The 15,748-nt window shown below is 41.7% G+C and overlaps 1 protein-coding gene across 1 annotated transcript in view; it reads left to right on the top strand.

The window, feature by feature from the left end:
* The window catches only part of hivep1 (HIVEP zinc finger 1), a gene marked incomplete at its 5' end in the record, with an annotated part of 37,849 nt that overhangs the window by 7,945 nt on the left and 14,156 nt on the right, over nt 1–15,748 (top strand).

The raw sequence follows: 15,748 nt of genomic DNA, 5'->3' as shown, positions 1-15,748 counted from the left end.
GTGATTGTTCCAACACAAGTATATTACAAAACTGTGAAATTGCAACTCAAGTTGTATGTTTTGTAAATGTATAGTTATCTAAGGTTTTAATATTGAGTATTTTTCATTTAGATCAGATTAGAGTTGACTTTATTGATTTAACACTGTGGGAAATTCACTTGTTACCTCAGCAGCAGGGTTTGGGAACAGAAGCTACAATATGATATAAAATAGGCAATATAAAATAATTATAGAAGTACAATAGCAGTGCTTTATGCAATGAAACAGGGACACACGCAAGTATAAAAAAAGTATTTTGAACTTTTTTCTGTTCTTTTTAGTTTACATTTTGTTAGCATTCTTTAATATTGTTGATATTTCTGGTACAGGAAAAGGCCTAAAAGATACCAAACCCCATGTGAGCATCAAACAAAAAGGTCTGGACTCAATTTTCCAGATTTTTTTCCAGGGTTGGACGAGGGCTGCAACCATTAATTGACTATCACCAAATTAATAATCGGCCATTTAGATGATAAATTTATTGATTTGAGTTGTTTCTTTTTGATAATTAAAACAAGTTCTGTAGTTTTTGTAGGTTCTTAAATGTAATGTTTCCACACCGTGGAAGGTTGTGTGTACCCCGTCTCTCAGCTGTGTTTGACTCCAGCTCCTCAGAGGATAAGCCTTAAACCGCACAGAAAGGACGGACGTGTGGTGATGCAGCATGAATATATCTAAATGAGTCACTGCTTATTTTTGTTTTCAACTCGCCAACACCAACTTTGCGCTGTAGCTTTGGTCGGCCTGTAATTACAGACTTGGATGTTGGTGCTGGATTTTCTGCCTGTGAAGTGTTTATCTTCTGTGCCGCCACAGTGACGCGGCACAAAGTGCCTGGTCATGGTGTTTGTTGCCCTCGGGCCTGTGTAAATAGGATCAGATTTTTCTGAAACTCTTCGGTGACCTAACTGTCAGAATTCCCCCCACGATGACTGACGAACAAAACAAGAGGGAACTTCCTCTTTTTTCTCCTTCACAGGGCTGAGGTGAATTCTACAGATGAGTGTCGTTCAGGAAGATCATGCTCCTTTTATTTAACACTCAGTTAGTATTGTGTGCAATACGAACTGTAACACAGCAGACTGAATGTTTGTTGTTGGTGTGTCTGCCCTGAGCAGAGTGATCCCCCTTTAAATATTGACCGGTTCTTCCACTGACCCTGCAGCTTTATCTCAGTGTGACAGTGTCAGTGAGTCGCTGTTTACCAAGCAACTCCACTTCTCTTTTGAAAACTTCAACTCACAATTAAATGTTGACTTTAAAATATACTCCTGTAGTTTTCCCAGCCACTTCAACGCCCACATGCAGCCTTGAATGTCTGCTCTTTTTTTTCCTCTTTTTTTGGAGGGGAGTTAAAATGAAAAACAATAATGCTGCTGGGTGTCTACATTTTCAACCAATTACTTCCCCTTAAGATAAAGTTTGCTTTTTTTATAACAAAACAAGACAAACAACTTAAAGCCAGTCTTTTTAAGATTTGTTTGACAAAGTTATTGCACTTTCTTGTGCATCTTCGAGCTTGGACAACAGGGTATAATAGGTTATGTCACTCAGTATTACTAACTGTCATGGTATGATGATTAAAGCTTTCTGCATGTTCTCCTTGCGTGTGCGTGGGTTCTCGCTGGGTTCTCGCTGGGTTCTCTGGTTTCCTCCCACAGTTCAAACACTTCCATTGGTGTAAGTGTGAGAGTGAATGGTTGTGTATCTCTATGTGGCCCTGTGATGGACTGGTGACTTGTCCAGGGTGTTACCCTGCCTTTCACCCTATATCAGCTGGGATTGGCGCTAGCAACCCTTGTGTGTTGGATTAAACGGTAGAAGATGAATAAATGATGATTAAAAGGAACCCCAGCTATGAAGACTTGTCGGCCCTAATAAGCCACACTTGTTCTCTTGTACTAAAATATGTTGTTAGAAACACATGCAATATTGCCATTGATTTAAAAATCTATAATATTAAGTACATATTTTGACATACGTAGGACGCCATGTTTTCCTACGCGCAATGCACTCTGAGGGGCGATGACGTATAATGGTTGAATAGCTATTGACCTAGGCCCTTTCTCAATACCCAAGTATGCCAGTACGTATTTGCATACTTGGGAAGTACATACTTGAGAAGTACGACTGGAGTACATACTTGCCAAGTACGGGAGTACACGAGTACGATCTCTTCAATTGGAACAGCAGTGTACTACCTTGTTCTACTGTTTGAATTGCAGGTGCTGCCGAGCACTTAAGCCTCATTACCGCCACCTACAGTGTTGATGAATGAACATATAATATACTTTTAATAAATGGATATATTTTAAATATTTAACTTATAATAAATAAAAATACGTATGACAATGACAGTGCGACTTTAATATAAATCTAACTTTAATATTATACAAACGTTCATACTGTCAGGTCAAAACGTTCAAAACAAATCAACATGTCAACAACAAATCTATGCAGCTATTATAAGTGATACTAACATTTATCTTTTAAGAACTACACGTCTTCATAGCTGTGGTTCATTTTAAATAAAATAAAATGGAAGAAACCAGCAAATTGTGATTTTGAACTTTTCTATTAACAGAAAACAACAAAAGAAACAATACTATTTTTCACATCTGATGTTATTTATACCTCAGATGTGTGACGGAGAAACGTATTGGTTGAGATCTATTTCCAACACATCTGGAGGGGATCTTCAAATTTCAATTTGTTTTTCCTTAAAACATTAGTGCCAAATAGATTTTAATCATGAGCTAATGATCAGAGACAAAAGTGACAGGATTAGAGGAATACAGTGTTAAGCCAAGCATTTTCTGATTCAGTCAGAGGAGGATTATGAGGACACTGCTGGCAGAGAAATGGCAAACTGAAACTACACAAAAAATAGGAAATGAAAATGTGGCTTAACGTTGTTGTTAAGGGGTTAAAGAGAAAAATGAAGTCATCTTCTGGTTAAGCAACGGTGTCTTCCTCAACTCACCCGGTGAGCGAACTGTTGGGCAACCAGTCATTGGCAGGACGCACTGAATTCCTCCCCCTCGAACACAAACAGAAAGAGGGAGGGAAGACGGAATGAAGGATCCCCTGGAGGGTGCCAAAACCGGTTTATGTGACGTCACTTGGCCTGCTCTGTTTGGGCAGCTCCCTCTCTCTTTCTCTCTCTCTATCTCTCTCTCTTCCTGGGCCTTACAGGAATTCCCCTGCTCGTCACATTATGTTGAGGAAACCGCTGGCTACGCCCCACACCACTGCACAGCCACAGCTGATAGGGTGGAATCACAGACTTGCGACTGCTTGTGTTGACACAGGAGTGTTGTACGTGTGAAAGTGTGCATGTGTGTGTGTGTGTGTGTGTGTACGCGTAGTTCTCTCTCGAGCTGTTTTTGTTCCTGAACAAAAGGAGTCACTGATTGTTTGTTCCATGAAAATCAGCAGAAATCACCGGGTAAGACGTGAGCATTTTGTCCTTGCAGCAACAAGCACACAGAGACTGTATTCTGAGTAATCTGTCTCTGTGTGAAGTGACTGTCTGTCTCTGTCCTGCTCTGAATGGAACTTGAAGCTCTGAGATGTTTTGTGTGCGAATCTATCTTCTGCTCAAGTTTTGTGTGTTTGTTTGCGTTTCTACTGTGGAGATTAGACTGCTGCTGACATCTTCACTCCCGTCAGATTAAGAATGAGATGGTTTGGACGTGAACAGGACAGACAGGAAGCAGTCGGCGCACTGTCACTCAAACGTGGCGCCGCAAGAACCAACAACAGTGGGCAGTGTGAAAGTACATTTGAGCCTAAGGACCTACTCTATGATTTGAAAGTGATGAGTTTAAGTACAGGGACAGTTCACTGGAACACTGTGGTGCTTTTAGCTTTGAGATTATATATTGGTTTTTTTTAATCAAACTTTTTAACTTTGTTTATTTTATCCTGTGAACGTCAAACTCAGTCAGTAGGTTTTCATGTGCAGTTCAGTTTAGCATTGAGATAAAGCCGTAGTCTGACTATGACAGACAATCGTACAACTTGAATAGTCTGAGTATACATGGAGGAAAAAATCTATTTATTGGCCGTCTGACCATCTCTCTATAAGCTAGTGCGTATTGAATGAGTTTCCCGTTTACCTTCACGTCACAGAAAAGCAAACGACAAACAGTGAGATGGATCGTGCTGTGGTTCTGTCTGCTTCGTATCTGCTGTACGTGTTAATCTTGTCTCTTTGTCTGTTCAGCATTGGGTCTTCTCCGTAGCTTTCGCTTTCACTGACACCATCGTGGTAGTACTGCAGTTTATAAGTCGTTTCCTTCTACGTCCGGATCACAGACTGAGGAGGAAATGTTGGTACTTATGTCCGACTAAGACTAGACTACAATGTGACTTTTAACATGCACGTAACATTGCATCAGTGGTACTTGTCAAGAGATGATGCCATGACAATGCATCCAGTATCATCTCTTGACGAAATAGTTCATTACATAATAATCATTGAAGATTGTTAGCTTTTGTCATTTTTATCTTCATTTGCAGCTTTTGGTGCTCACTTCTGCAGGTCGCTGACCACAGCAACCTTCCCTACAGGCTGCAACAAACCCAGTGATCCAGATGGATCCTGGACTTTAAAGACTTTTTACTTTTTATTCTTTGTCATTGTGTATTGTATGTTTTGGGTAACACCACTGCACGTCTGTCCGTCTAGGGTGTGGATCCCTCACCTGTGGTTCTCCCTAAAGCCCATTTTATACTCCTGCGTAAAGTGCTCTGCGTAGGTTACGCTTGTCGGATAGCCCCTGCGTCGTCTCCGACTGCACGAAATATTTTGTGTCTGCCTCTCCGTCAAGGGACAACGGAGACGGCAAGAGCTGCGATTGGTCCTCAGGACAGGCCGAGCTAAGCTGCTCTGTGCCGGCTCACAGTGCGCACCGAGCGTCCACAGAGGCGGAGCTGATCACCGCCAACAACGTCGCTGCCAAACTATAAATACGTCTTATCTTAACACACAAACCACGTTTAGACTCTAAATGGACAATTTCTCGCCTCAAATTATCTTAAAACTGCGTTCCGTGACACAGAAAAGTGAGAAACGATGTTACCAACCCTGTGAAGTCCCGTGAGAGACAAACTATGTTTTGTAAACTGTGGGCTATACAAATAAAGATTGATTGATTCATTGATTATATTAACTGCTTAGTCTATTAATGAATCACCTATTTAAATCATTAATCAACATGTGAACTTTTACCTTCACTGCTGAATGAACGTGGGGGAAACGCTGGAAGTATTTTTGGCAATTTCTTACCTGGATTTTGGGTTGTGTTTAAGACTCCGGCCAAGAGTTAGCAGCAGGGTTTGGGTCACAACAAATCGCACAGTATGTCGTTTTGTAGCACAGTTTTACTGTAGAATAAAGTGGTAGACAATGACTGAATGAATAAATGGTTGATCAGTCAGTGTGAGTGATGTCTCTTCTGTCGCTTCTTATACTGAGTAGAGCTAACAGCTAAGCTAGCAGGTGCGTCTGTAAATGTGTTCCTCACTTCCTCGTCCACAGAATCTGCAATTCCACATTTCAGTAGCTTCGGTGTTGTGATTGTTCTCCTCTCAGGAGGAAGGTTTAGTTTGTCTTAGTTAATCAAACTTCTACACCGTCTTATTTTTCTGATTCATTCAAAGTGGATATAAGGGAAGCTGCACTCACTGCGCCCTCTGCTGGCCCAGGCATTAGTTGGGGTCGGAGTGGCGAGTCGTCTTTCTTGTGGGTTCGATTCCTGGCTCCGCTAGTCTACAAGCCGATGTGTCCTATAGGGCACGACACTTAACCCCACGTCGCTTCTGACAGCTGTGCCGGCAGTGTGTGAGTGGGTATGAAAGATGAGTGATAGAAACATTTATGAAAGTGTGATTATTGTAACTGCAGAGTCTTGTCATTATCTTGATCTCGGAAAAGGCTTGACACCATCCATGATTTCTTGTGTTTTGTTGGAAGTCTGATTCACAGTTTTTGTATTGTTTGATTTTTGATTTTTTTTTGTATTTTTTGAGGGGAAGGGGAAGGGGAGTGGGGTGTTAAAATGTGTGTGCCTGGTATAACGAAAAAGATGGAAGAGGTAACAATCATATTCATGTCCGTCTCTGCCTGCACTATTAAGCGCTACATACAAACACACTTTTCTGGCCGCCCAGCAGATTTCTCGTTATATCAATTTTTCACAAGGATGCCCACGCATTCCCAATAATCAGTGGCCTCCAGTCTGCTGCTTCTTCCACCTACGGTGTTCTGCGGGGGCAGCAGTACTGTACAGATACAGCACTACACCACTGTCTTAGTTTCTGTGTGCGTGTGTGTGTGTGCGTGCAGGAGGGGAGAGTGTGATCAATATTTTATCGGTTGACGTGGTGTTTGCAGCTTCGTCACAAATCATAGCTCGTCTCTAAGTATTGTTATTATAGGAAATGAGAACGGTAACTCAGCCAGGTAAATCCTCATTCCCATGTTGGTCATTGTTGTGTGTGTGTGTGCGTGCGTGTGTGTTGCACCATATACATCTCTCCCCTTTATAGCCATACATTATTAAAAGGTGTCTGCCTGAAGCTCTACTTAATGCTGTATTTTATTTTTTTTTAACTTGTACCTGCTGCCTTGGCTCTGTGTTTTCCATTCATCTGTTTCATGCTGCATATAAACAACGTCTCCCCAGTGGAGGAAGGCTGGAGCTCAGCAGCCTCCCTTTCTCCCGCCCTCACTCCTTCACTCCCTCCATCCTTTACTGGTGGGATGTTTAGCAGTCAGCAGCTGATGTCCAGGCTGCAGAAAGAGCAGGACTCACTTCACTGCTTTGTTTTATGCTGCATGGTTTGAAAATGCTTCCACTGTGTCTTCATCTGCGTCCAGAGTTGGGTGTTTTAAAAAAAAAAACAGCAACAAAAAAAAACATGTTTTATTCAATCAAAACCGTTGTCCTGCATTGCAATGCTGATAAATAAAAAAGCAGTCTAAAATATTGATACAACACACAGTAGGATAAATTAATTATTTATCTTAATTGATCAATCCCTGCTTAACAATCGTCAGCTTCTTCCATGTGAAGATTTGTTTGTTGTATATCTTTGTGCAGCTTTTTGTTTTTGGTGAGAGACAAAGTAAACATAGCAACATGTATGAGTGATAGTATAGTGACAACATAGAGTGAAAATATAAAGAGAATATTATCTGTAGATCTGGATAGTAGAGAAATTGCTTTGTTTTGTGATGATTATTTCATGTTAAATGTTAGTAACGCAATGGTGATGATTATGACATTAAAATGTTTTACCAACTTTACATAAAATATGGAGTTCAGATTAAAATCTAATCAGTATCATGGATTTGATATTTAAAAAAACAGCTATTTATTACAGACGGTTTACAGTTTTTCTTGGTATATTTTTATTTTATTTATTCAGGAAAAGTTCCTGAGATCAATAACCTCTTCTCCACTTGGCAGAGACGAGCAGCAGCACAAACAAAATTCCAAGTTTTAGACACAAAGTAGAACAGAAAACAAAACAAAAATGAACAAAGAATTGATCAACACAGTTGTGAACCCTTGCGTTTCAGACTCGATACCCAGCTCTGTGTTTTTCTCTTCACTCTTCCATCTTTATTTTTCTCTCCATCTCTGTCCCTGCCTGTCAATTAGTGAAGAGGTCAACTAATAATACATTAAATACACAAAACAGGTCATAAAATAATGATGTTTTAGTGACGAAGCAGGATTTCGTCTCTGTTTCTGAGAGCAATAAATATCAGCTGATTGATTAAATAATAATCAGTTTATAGTCATTCTATGAAAATGTCACAAATCTGTCCACCTCTAATGTGAACCTCTCCTTAAAGGAAGGAGAGAAGCTGTGAGCTGTGTGATGATGACAGACTGCAGGTTAGCGAATGGGAGTCAGTTTGGTGGGGGATTCCTCCGCTCTGCTTCATCGTCCGTCCGTGATCACAGACGGAGGAGTCGATGCGCCGCCTGTAGCGCTCGCTCTTTCTTTGTCTTTCACTCTGACTCGTCTCCCTGGAGACTTTTTTTTTTTTTTTTTTTTACGGGCGTGTCTTTGACCATAAATAATGTGTCAGACGCTGACAGTAACCCTTATGGCCACTTACTGCACTGGTCAGCTGCTGAGTCCTGCAAAAACACAGCGTCTCCTCCACGAGTGAGAGGGGGGAAAAAAAGGCCAGACTCTTCCCGTAAAGGTGACAGGGAATTCTGCAGCACTCAGGCATCTCCCAGCTGTTGTTATGACTACCAGAGGAGGACACGTCCTTGTTTAATAATAGCATTATTCTCATGTGAAGCCTGATTGCAGGTCTTCAGTGAGTGACTTGGATTCTCTGTCAAAGCAGGAGAATATTATTGCCTCTACATCTGTTATATAAAACTCTAATTACACCGAGGAACAAATTGGGTGTTAATCACAGTTAACACAACTCAGACTTTGGATACAAACCACTTTTCTTTCCCGCAGCTGCTCTAGCTGGCAGACTCTGAGCCTTACTGCCTCTTTATCCTCCTCTGATCAGAGTTAAGAAAAAAGTCTGCCGAGTATGAAAACGGCTCCCGATTAATTTGTTTGTTGTTTGGTTTAAAAATGTCCATCGCAATTTCCTGGTGTGACGTATTTTCTCGATAAACTCAAAATGTATTCATCATCAATTAAAAAAAACATACAGAAGAGACTGAACCAGAACAAAATTGTGTGTGATAGTTTCACTAGTCAATTAATGACCGTGCTAATTTCCTCACTAAGTCTCAGTCTACTCTTTTTTTTTTTTCTGAACAATCAGTATGTTAGTCTTTCAATAGGTTGATTTGTTTAGTTCCCAAAGCCTGTTTCTTCAAATTCTAGAGATAGAATATGACAGAAAAGAAGGAAAACTGTGCTTTTTCTTTAAAAACAAGATCAGATTTTCTCGTTGATTTTGTGTTAAATATACAACACAAAATCAAGGTAACAGTAAATCGTCAAACTGCAAGTCATTTTCTGTTGATTGCTTTATAATGCAACAATGAAATTTCCCATGTTGTATCAAAAGTCAAAAATTGCCAGATTGTGACAAGTTTGACACTGCATCAAGGGAACATGTGGTGTTATTGATTATAATTTAATAAATGATCAAAATACTGCCCGTGCTGTTTATTTTCTGTACGGCAGCAGATGGTGAATCATTTCAGCTGTGCATTTAGGCGTTTGCTCAGTTTTTGTTGACTTGGAAAATGTCCTCGTTAGTGACACAAAGCACTGTGATGATGGTGCGTTTGATGTGTGTATCTGTGCTCGTACCCAGCCGGGTGGGCACTGCAGGCTGGTAAAAGGTGCTCAAGTTACATAATCTCCACCACCCTCCTGCACAGTGAAAGGGAAGAAGGGGGCAGCTGCCGACTCCCATCACGTCATCTTCAGGCTGCTCAGGCATTTCTCGCCTTTTGTTTCCTCTCCTCATTCCCTTCTCCCTTTCTCCCTTTCCTTTTATTGTCCTCTACATGTCTCGTTTTGCTCTCCTCTTTCATTTTTCTGTTTTGTTTCGCCGCACTCTTGTCCGTCTTTGATCTTCCTCTTCTCGTCCTCCACTTGTTTTAACGCAGATCCTGTGTAATACCTAAAATATGGCGTGATGAAGTGACTGGCTGTTCACTGATCTGCTGCAGCCCTTGTGTATCAGCTGGTGCAGCTGGTGGACGCCCATCTGCCCACACAATGTGGTCGGCTGGCATTGTTTCAGGCTTGTTGCTGGCAAACTGGCGCAGCGTCACGCATACTGATGACGCCTCACCCCTCGCAGCTTTTCAACAAAAACGCACATCTTCCATGGAAAAGCTGAGCTGTAGACGCCACCAGAAAACAAGGGGAGCGCCGTGCATATGGCCGCCACGAAAAAGCTGTCACTACGCCACTGACGGCCACCATTTGGCGTGTTGAGTCCCAGCAGGGCACACTGTCAAGCAAACATGAATGTGTCAGGAGCTGGCAGTGATGGCAGGAGGGTGTGTGTGGAGCCTGGTAGATATTTGTTGGCCAACAGGCAGAGGATGCTATTGGGGGACTGGGGGGAGGGGGGTCCAGTGCCAGGAAGATGCAGGTTACATCCACGCTCATCAGTTTTCATTTGCCGCCGTAGTTTGCGCCTGTAGGCCACATTACGGAGCAACACTACCAGCTGTGGTTCAGTTTGAAAATGGAGACAAATGGAAATGGTGTCATTTCCTGCATTCGTTCATCTTGTGACTCCACCCATAAGCTGTCAACACGTACTGAAGTTAACATATTGCAGCCAATTAAAGGCATCAAAATGTTAAAAGTAAACAAAGGCGACTGGACAAACGCAAGGTGGGAAAAAACACAACAGGGTTTATTGGGGGAAATGATACGTGTGTTTGTACAATTGTATAACTAATGAAGAAGAAGAAGGAGACAGTAGTAGTAGGAGAGTTTACACTGTGCTGTCCGGTTAGGCTTTGCTCTTTTTCATGTGTTGTTAATATTGATTTATGTAACCAAATGTAATTCAGTAGTTTTTTGGGGGGGCATTTCCATAGTGTTAATATTTGTATAAAAAGTTTTTTGACCAATTTGAATCATGACATCACGTCCCGTTGAAGACTATTTATAGTGATGCCACTTCCTGTTTGGCCTCTTCCTGTTTGGCTGCAAACAAAGCAGTCATGAGGCATGCTGTCAAGAGTTGTTTGTTCCGGTAAAACATCATAGAAGCAGTGTCATTACACTGTCTTCTTCTCGTGCTTCAGCCTCTATGAGGTCTTAAGTAAATGATCAAACTTACTTTGTCTCATTGGCTAAGGCAGTGGTTTATCTCGGTGTTTATACACCCTGCAAGGGAACACTACACCTTTTCTGGTCTTCAAAGGCCACCGTTGTTCCCTGACCCGCTTGGAGAAGGGAGTCCTCTGTTTCATTATTAAAGTCTTAGATGTTATCATGTGTTACTTCTACTTACATAGTGGACCTTTACTGCTCAGTTATAATAAAAAATACAGACATAAAAGCTGCTTTTATTTTCTGTTGACAGATTTTGACTCACAAGACTTTAAAAACATGGCAGTTTGGATGTACCTAAGTTGTACTGTAGCTCAGTGTCAGTGGATGGTGCCACTTTGTTGTCATGTAAAACTGTTATTTAGCCTGGCTTCTATCTCCACACTGAAGTGAAGTTCATCAGGTCCATTTTCCAGAGGCGAGCTGTTGCTGTAGCTCATCAGCATGTGTTTGTGTCTGCGGCGATTTGCTGATTATCTGTCAAACGTCTTAATGAACATGGATGGGCTTCCCCTCCCACTGAGCGGCCCCCTGTGGCCGTGGCATACGGCTTATAAACATCAGGAGGGAATTGGGATTCAAAGTCGGGGATATTTTCTGCGCCGTGATGTCACTTTGGCCCCGAGGGCACAACTAATCACACTCATACACTCAAACTTAGATGGAACAGATAGAGGAGTGGGCTGGAGCATGAGTGGGTGGGAGGCGTCATCATGACAGTGACCACAGAGGAGTTTGACTCCTTTGCCCACAAACTCTTGCCTAATTGACATCCACCCACCGACTCAGGCCCCACCCACTATGGTCCTTGCCTGTCTGTGGATATTACGTTGCATAGATCAGAGATCAGGAGTCGGACACCTTGAGAGTGAAGCCCAATTTATACTCCTGCTTAAAGTCCCTCTGGGACAGGTTCTGCCCCGTCTCCGACTGCACGAAATATTTTTTTAAGTGTCCGTCACTCCGTCAAGGGACAACGGAGACGGCAAGAGCTGCGATTGGTCCTCAGGACAGACCTGCTAAGCTACTCTGTGCCGGCTCACAGTGCGCACCGAGCGTCCACAGAGGCGGAGCTGATCACCGCCGACAACGTCGCTGCCAAACTATAAATACGTCATATCTTAATACACACAACACATGTTTAGACTCTAAATGGCCAATTTCTCGCCTCAAATTATCTTAAAACTGCGTTCCGTGACACAGAAAAGTCAAAGACGGCCACTGTTTCAGCAACAACAGTCTTCATCTCTCGGACGCCATTGCTCACTGTAGCCAAAAGCACAACAGCCTTGCGCAGCGACCCCTACTGATCGGGCGGGAAATTGCAGCGCGTATCCGTCCACGACGCAGAAGTATGAAGGCTCGAGGGGTCTCCGTGGTTACGCAGTCAGAGAAGTATAATGTGGCCTTGAGGGCGAGCCTTGATTTGCGTTTCACTATCACTCTGTCATCTCTGTGATCAAAGAACCTCAGTTGAAGGACTGTTATGTGGTAACGTATAGTGAGAGGTCACATCAGTGAAGATGGAAGGTCTTTAACGACGTGCTATAGTTGTCAGATCCTTTAGTACCACATGTTTAAGTAACACTTTTATACTGGTGTATTTAGCATTTTGACAAGTTTTGAACAGCAGAGTGTCGGATTGATGCATCCATAGTTTTCTTGTAGTTTAGGCAAAAACTACAGAAATTATTTTCCTGAACCTTGGTGGGAAGGAAGAACCCATTAACTTTGCAGTGGATTCAATTAGGGTTGAGCTATTGATCATTTTCAAATTAAAGCAATTTGCCTATCGCCGCAGCTGCAATCTACTACAAATTACCATTTCAGTGTCAGAGATTGTTTAAAACAAGGTCCAGTTTATTTCTATGATTATTATTTTATTTGATCATCGTTAAATGTATTTAACACAGTCACTGCTTTGTTACTAATTGTTTAATGTTCTAAAACTAATAAAAAATATATGTTAATTTTAACACTGTGATTATTGAACAGAAACTTGGGTTTAAAAATGATTTAGTGAATCACAATATCTGTCGGAAAAGGTTCAAGCTAATTTGTTTCCCAAATCGTTCATGCCCAGATCCAATTAGAGTTGATGCAGGATTTGTTAATAGAGAGAGATGGAGTTTTTATTGGCATCAATTTAAGTATCTAAAATAAATAATGCAGATATCATAGTAAAAACATCAATTATATTTAGAGCACTAATATTTATGATCACATAAAATTTGACAATGCACAGATTGTAGTGTCTATTGTTGTAATTTACTCATTGGTTGGAAGGAGCTTTAGCTCGTGAGAATTACTTTGAAGGATGCATTCTTCTTGTGTTGGAGTTTGCACGTGTCACAGATGAATACATGATGATGAATACAAAAAAGTTGTAGGTTTTAAGCAGCGTTCAGATGACCCCCCCCCCCACCCCCTGATCCTCATGGTCATTTTCCATAATGTGCTCTGGTTTTCATCAGCAGCAACATGCAGCAGCATTTGTGTACATTCCTTCTATTCTTCTCCCGTAGTTACAGGACAGTTACACAGATTTCAGATGGCACGACGAATGTCTCAAAAGCCCCGCAGTGAAACATGGAGCCGTCACCCGGATCACCTCAACAACCCCAACGTCCATAATGAGGGAAATATGAACGACTGTGTAATCATTCCCTGCTGTTTTAATAGCTGGGAAACGATGGATGGAATATTTTTTTCATCCTTTTTTGAGGTTAACGTCGCCTCGTCCCTTTCCACTCATTTGGGCTGGTGTTTCCTGTTCTTTTTCCGTCCTCCAGAGCTCCACTTCACGGGTGTCATTCAGCACAAGGGGTCTTGTTTTGCGGCTTGTTATATAAGAAGGGCGATCCGATCTGTAATAGCTTACACTCTGCACTCCTAACAAACGCAACCACTAATAAGATTTTTGTTGGGCAGTAATCACTTGTTCCTCGGTTTGCCAGTGTCGTCTAACGCAAGACATATGTACAGAGCTGTGCAAACAATGAAGCACAAACTCAAGGGGGGAAATCCATATCCAAATCTTCTGACCACAAAAATAAGAGTTTATTATCTCAGATGGGTTCAGTGTTGCGTTGCCAGTTTCTTGTGGACGCTGTGAGGTTGAGTTGTGGTTGTCATGACTGTGAGGAAAGCTCAGGGATCCTCCCTGTTTGGAGAAATACCATGCCAACGGTGTTGCCAGGAAAACACAGCCTGCCTCAGTCTTTTGTCTGACTGGTGACGGCGGTCACATGCTCGTTTTGTATGTGCATGTAAATAGAGCGGAGATGAAAGCGCGCACACACACACACACACACACACCTCTCTTTCTCTCCTCTCTCTCTCTGGGTTTACCTTTCTGTCAAAGACCTCCACATAAACAAACACCTGCCTGCTCCACATGTGCCTCGTTTGCTGTGTTCCGGCTGGCAGAGTGCCTCTGTTTTGCTCCACAGCAGTGCAGGGGTGTGGACACATTATGTAATCTGTGGCGTGTGGCTGGGATCTAGAGAAACACACACAGAGAGAAAGAGAGAAGGGTGCGACTGTAACACACACACACACACACACACAATGACATAAACCACTGACCTCCTCTTTGGCCCACGTTGTGTCCTCCTCCTCCTCCTCCTCCTCCTACTCCTCCTCCTGCGAATATTCCCGGCATCGCTCTCTAATTTTGGGAACCACAGAAGAACGTCCTCCTTCACCCTTGATTAAGGTTAATGCAATTTAGGATAAAATTGCTACTACTGGTCCTTGAGGACTCTTTGTGTCACGAGCAGGGCACAAAAGCCACAACCTGCTTTTCCATCGACTTTCCATGGCCAGAAGTAACAGGCTTAACCAGTGACAGCAGGATTTTCTCTGTGGTTAATGTGAGCGTGTGCACTTACATTAAATTTGGTATGAATCACAGTAGGGGCTAAACAATTTATCATTTACAAATCAAATTTGCAGTTTGTCGTAATGCAATTGGCAAATTGCAAATGCTCCAAATTAATCTTTGGTTTTGATGTTTTATGCCATTATGTTAAAAAATACAATTCATGAATTGGTTCTCATCCTTGCATAAACAGTTAACCCGTGTGAGAATGCTCCATCTTACCCAGAGAATATCTGAATTAAATAATAGATATCATAAATGGAATATTTGTCGGGAAAATTGCGATTAGTTATTTTACCCAAATCGTTCAGCCCTAAATTACAGGTAAAAATAGGTTGAGACCTTTTTTCATGGGATAGGAAATGAGCCATGTGTAAAAATTTTACATTTGTCAACAAAAAACAGCATAGATTCAGTATAAATGAAGTGATTTTTACCATGAATGAATACAATAATAAATAATATTCTCTTAATATCTGAAGTGAGAAGTTTCCTATTGGAAGTCTTTGTCTATGCCGTTTTCTGTAATTAGGATCAAATATAATAAGAAACAAGCCATGAATGAGTATAATTACTATAAATGAAGAATACAGTAAAATTAGTATTTCAAATAATATTCTAAGATTTTCCACGCATATTTATGTATTATTATGTTCCATAAACCTGCTGGTAGAAGTTTAACTCCTATAATTTCTGCATTTCCTCCCTGAGAATAAAAAAAAAAAATACAGGAGCAGAGTAGATGTCATTGCACATTCACGATGGTATTAACCCTGCGTGAGGAAAGCAGAATTTACCTCCTCATTTTCTCTCTCTATTCCACCGTGTCTAACCCCTTCACACCACACTGAGCCTGTGTATATAATTAATATTGATTACAGTAACACACAGTCAGTGCCGTGTCACCTCCCACTCGTCCATATGGTTCACACAGAAACAGGTTCTTTCACCTGCTGGAATGTGGGTGATGACTGTGACGTATGCGAGGTCGGAGTGGAAGGAGCTCGTCCTCCCTCG

The sequence above is a fragment of the Microchirus variegatus genome (genome assembly GCF_963457635.1).
Source record: "Microchirus variegatus genome assembly, chromosome: 13".
NCBI lineage: Eukaryota > Metazoa > Chordata > Actinopteri > Pleuronectiformes > Soleidae > Microchirus > Microchirus variegatus.
This window is presented reverse-complemented; position numbering and strand designations above follow the sequence as displayed.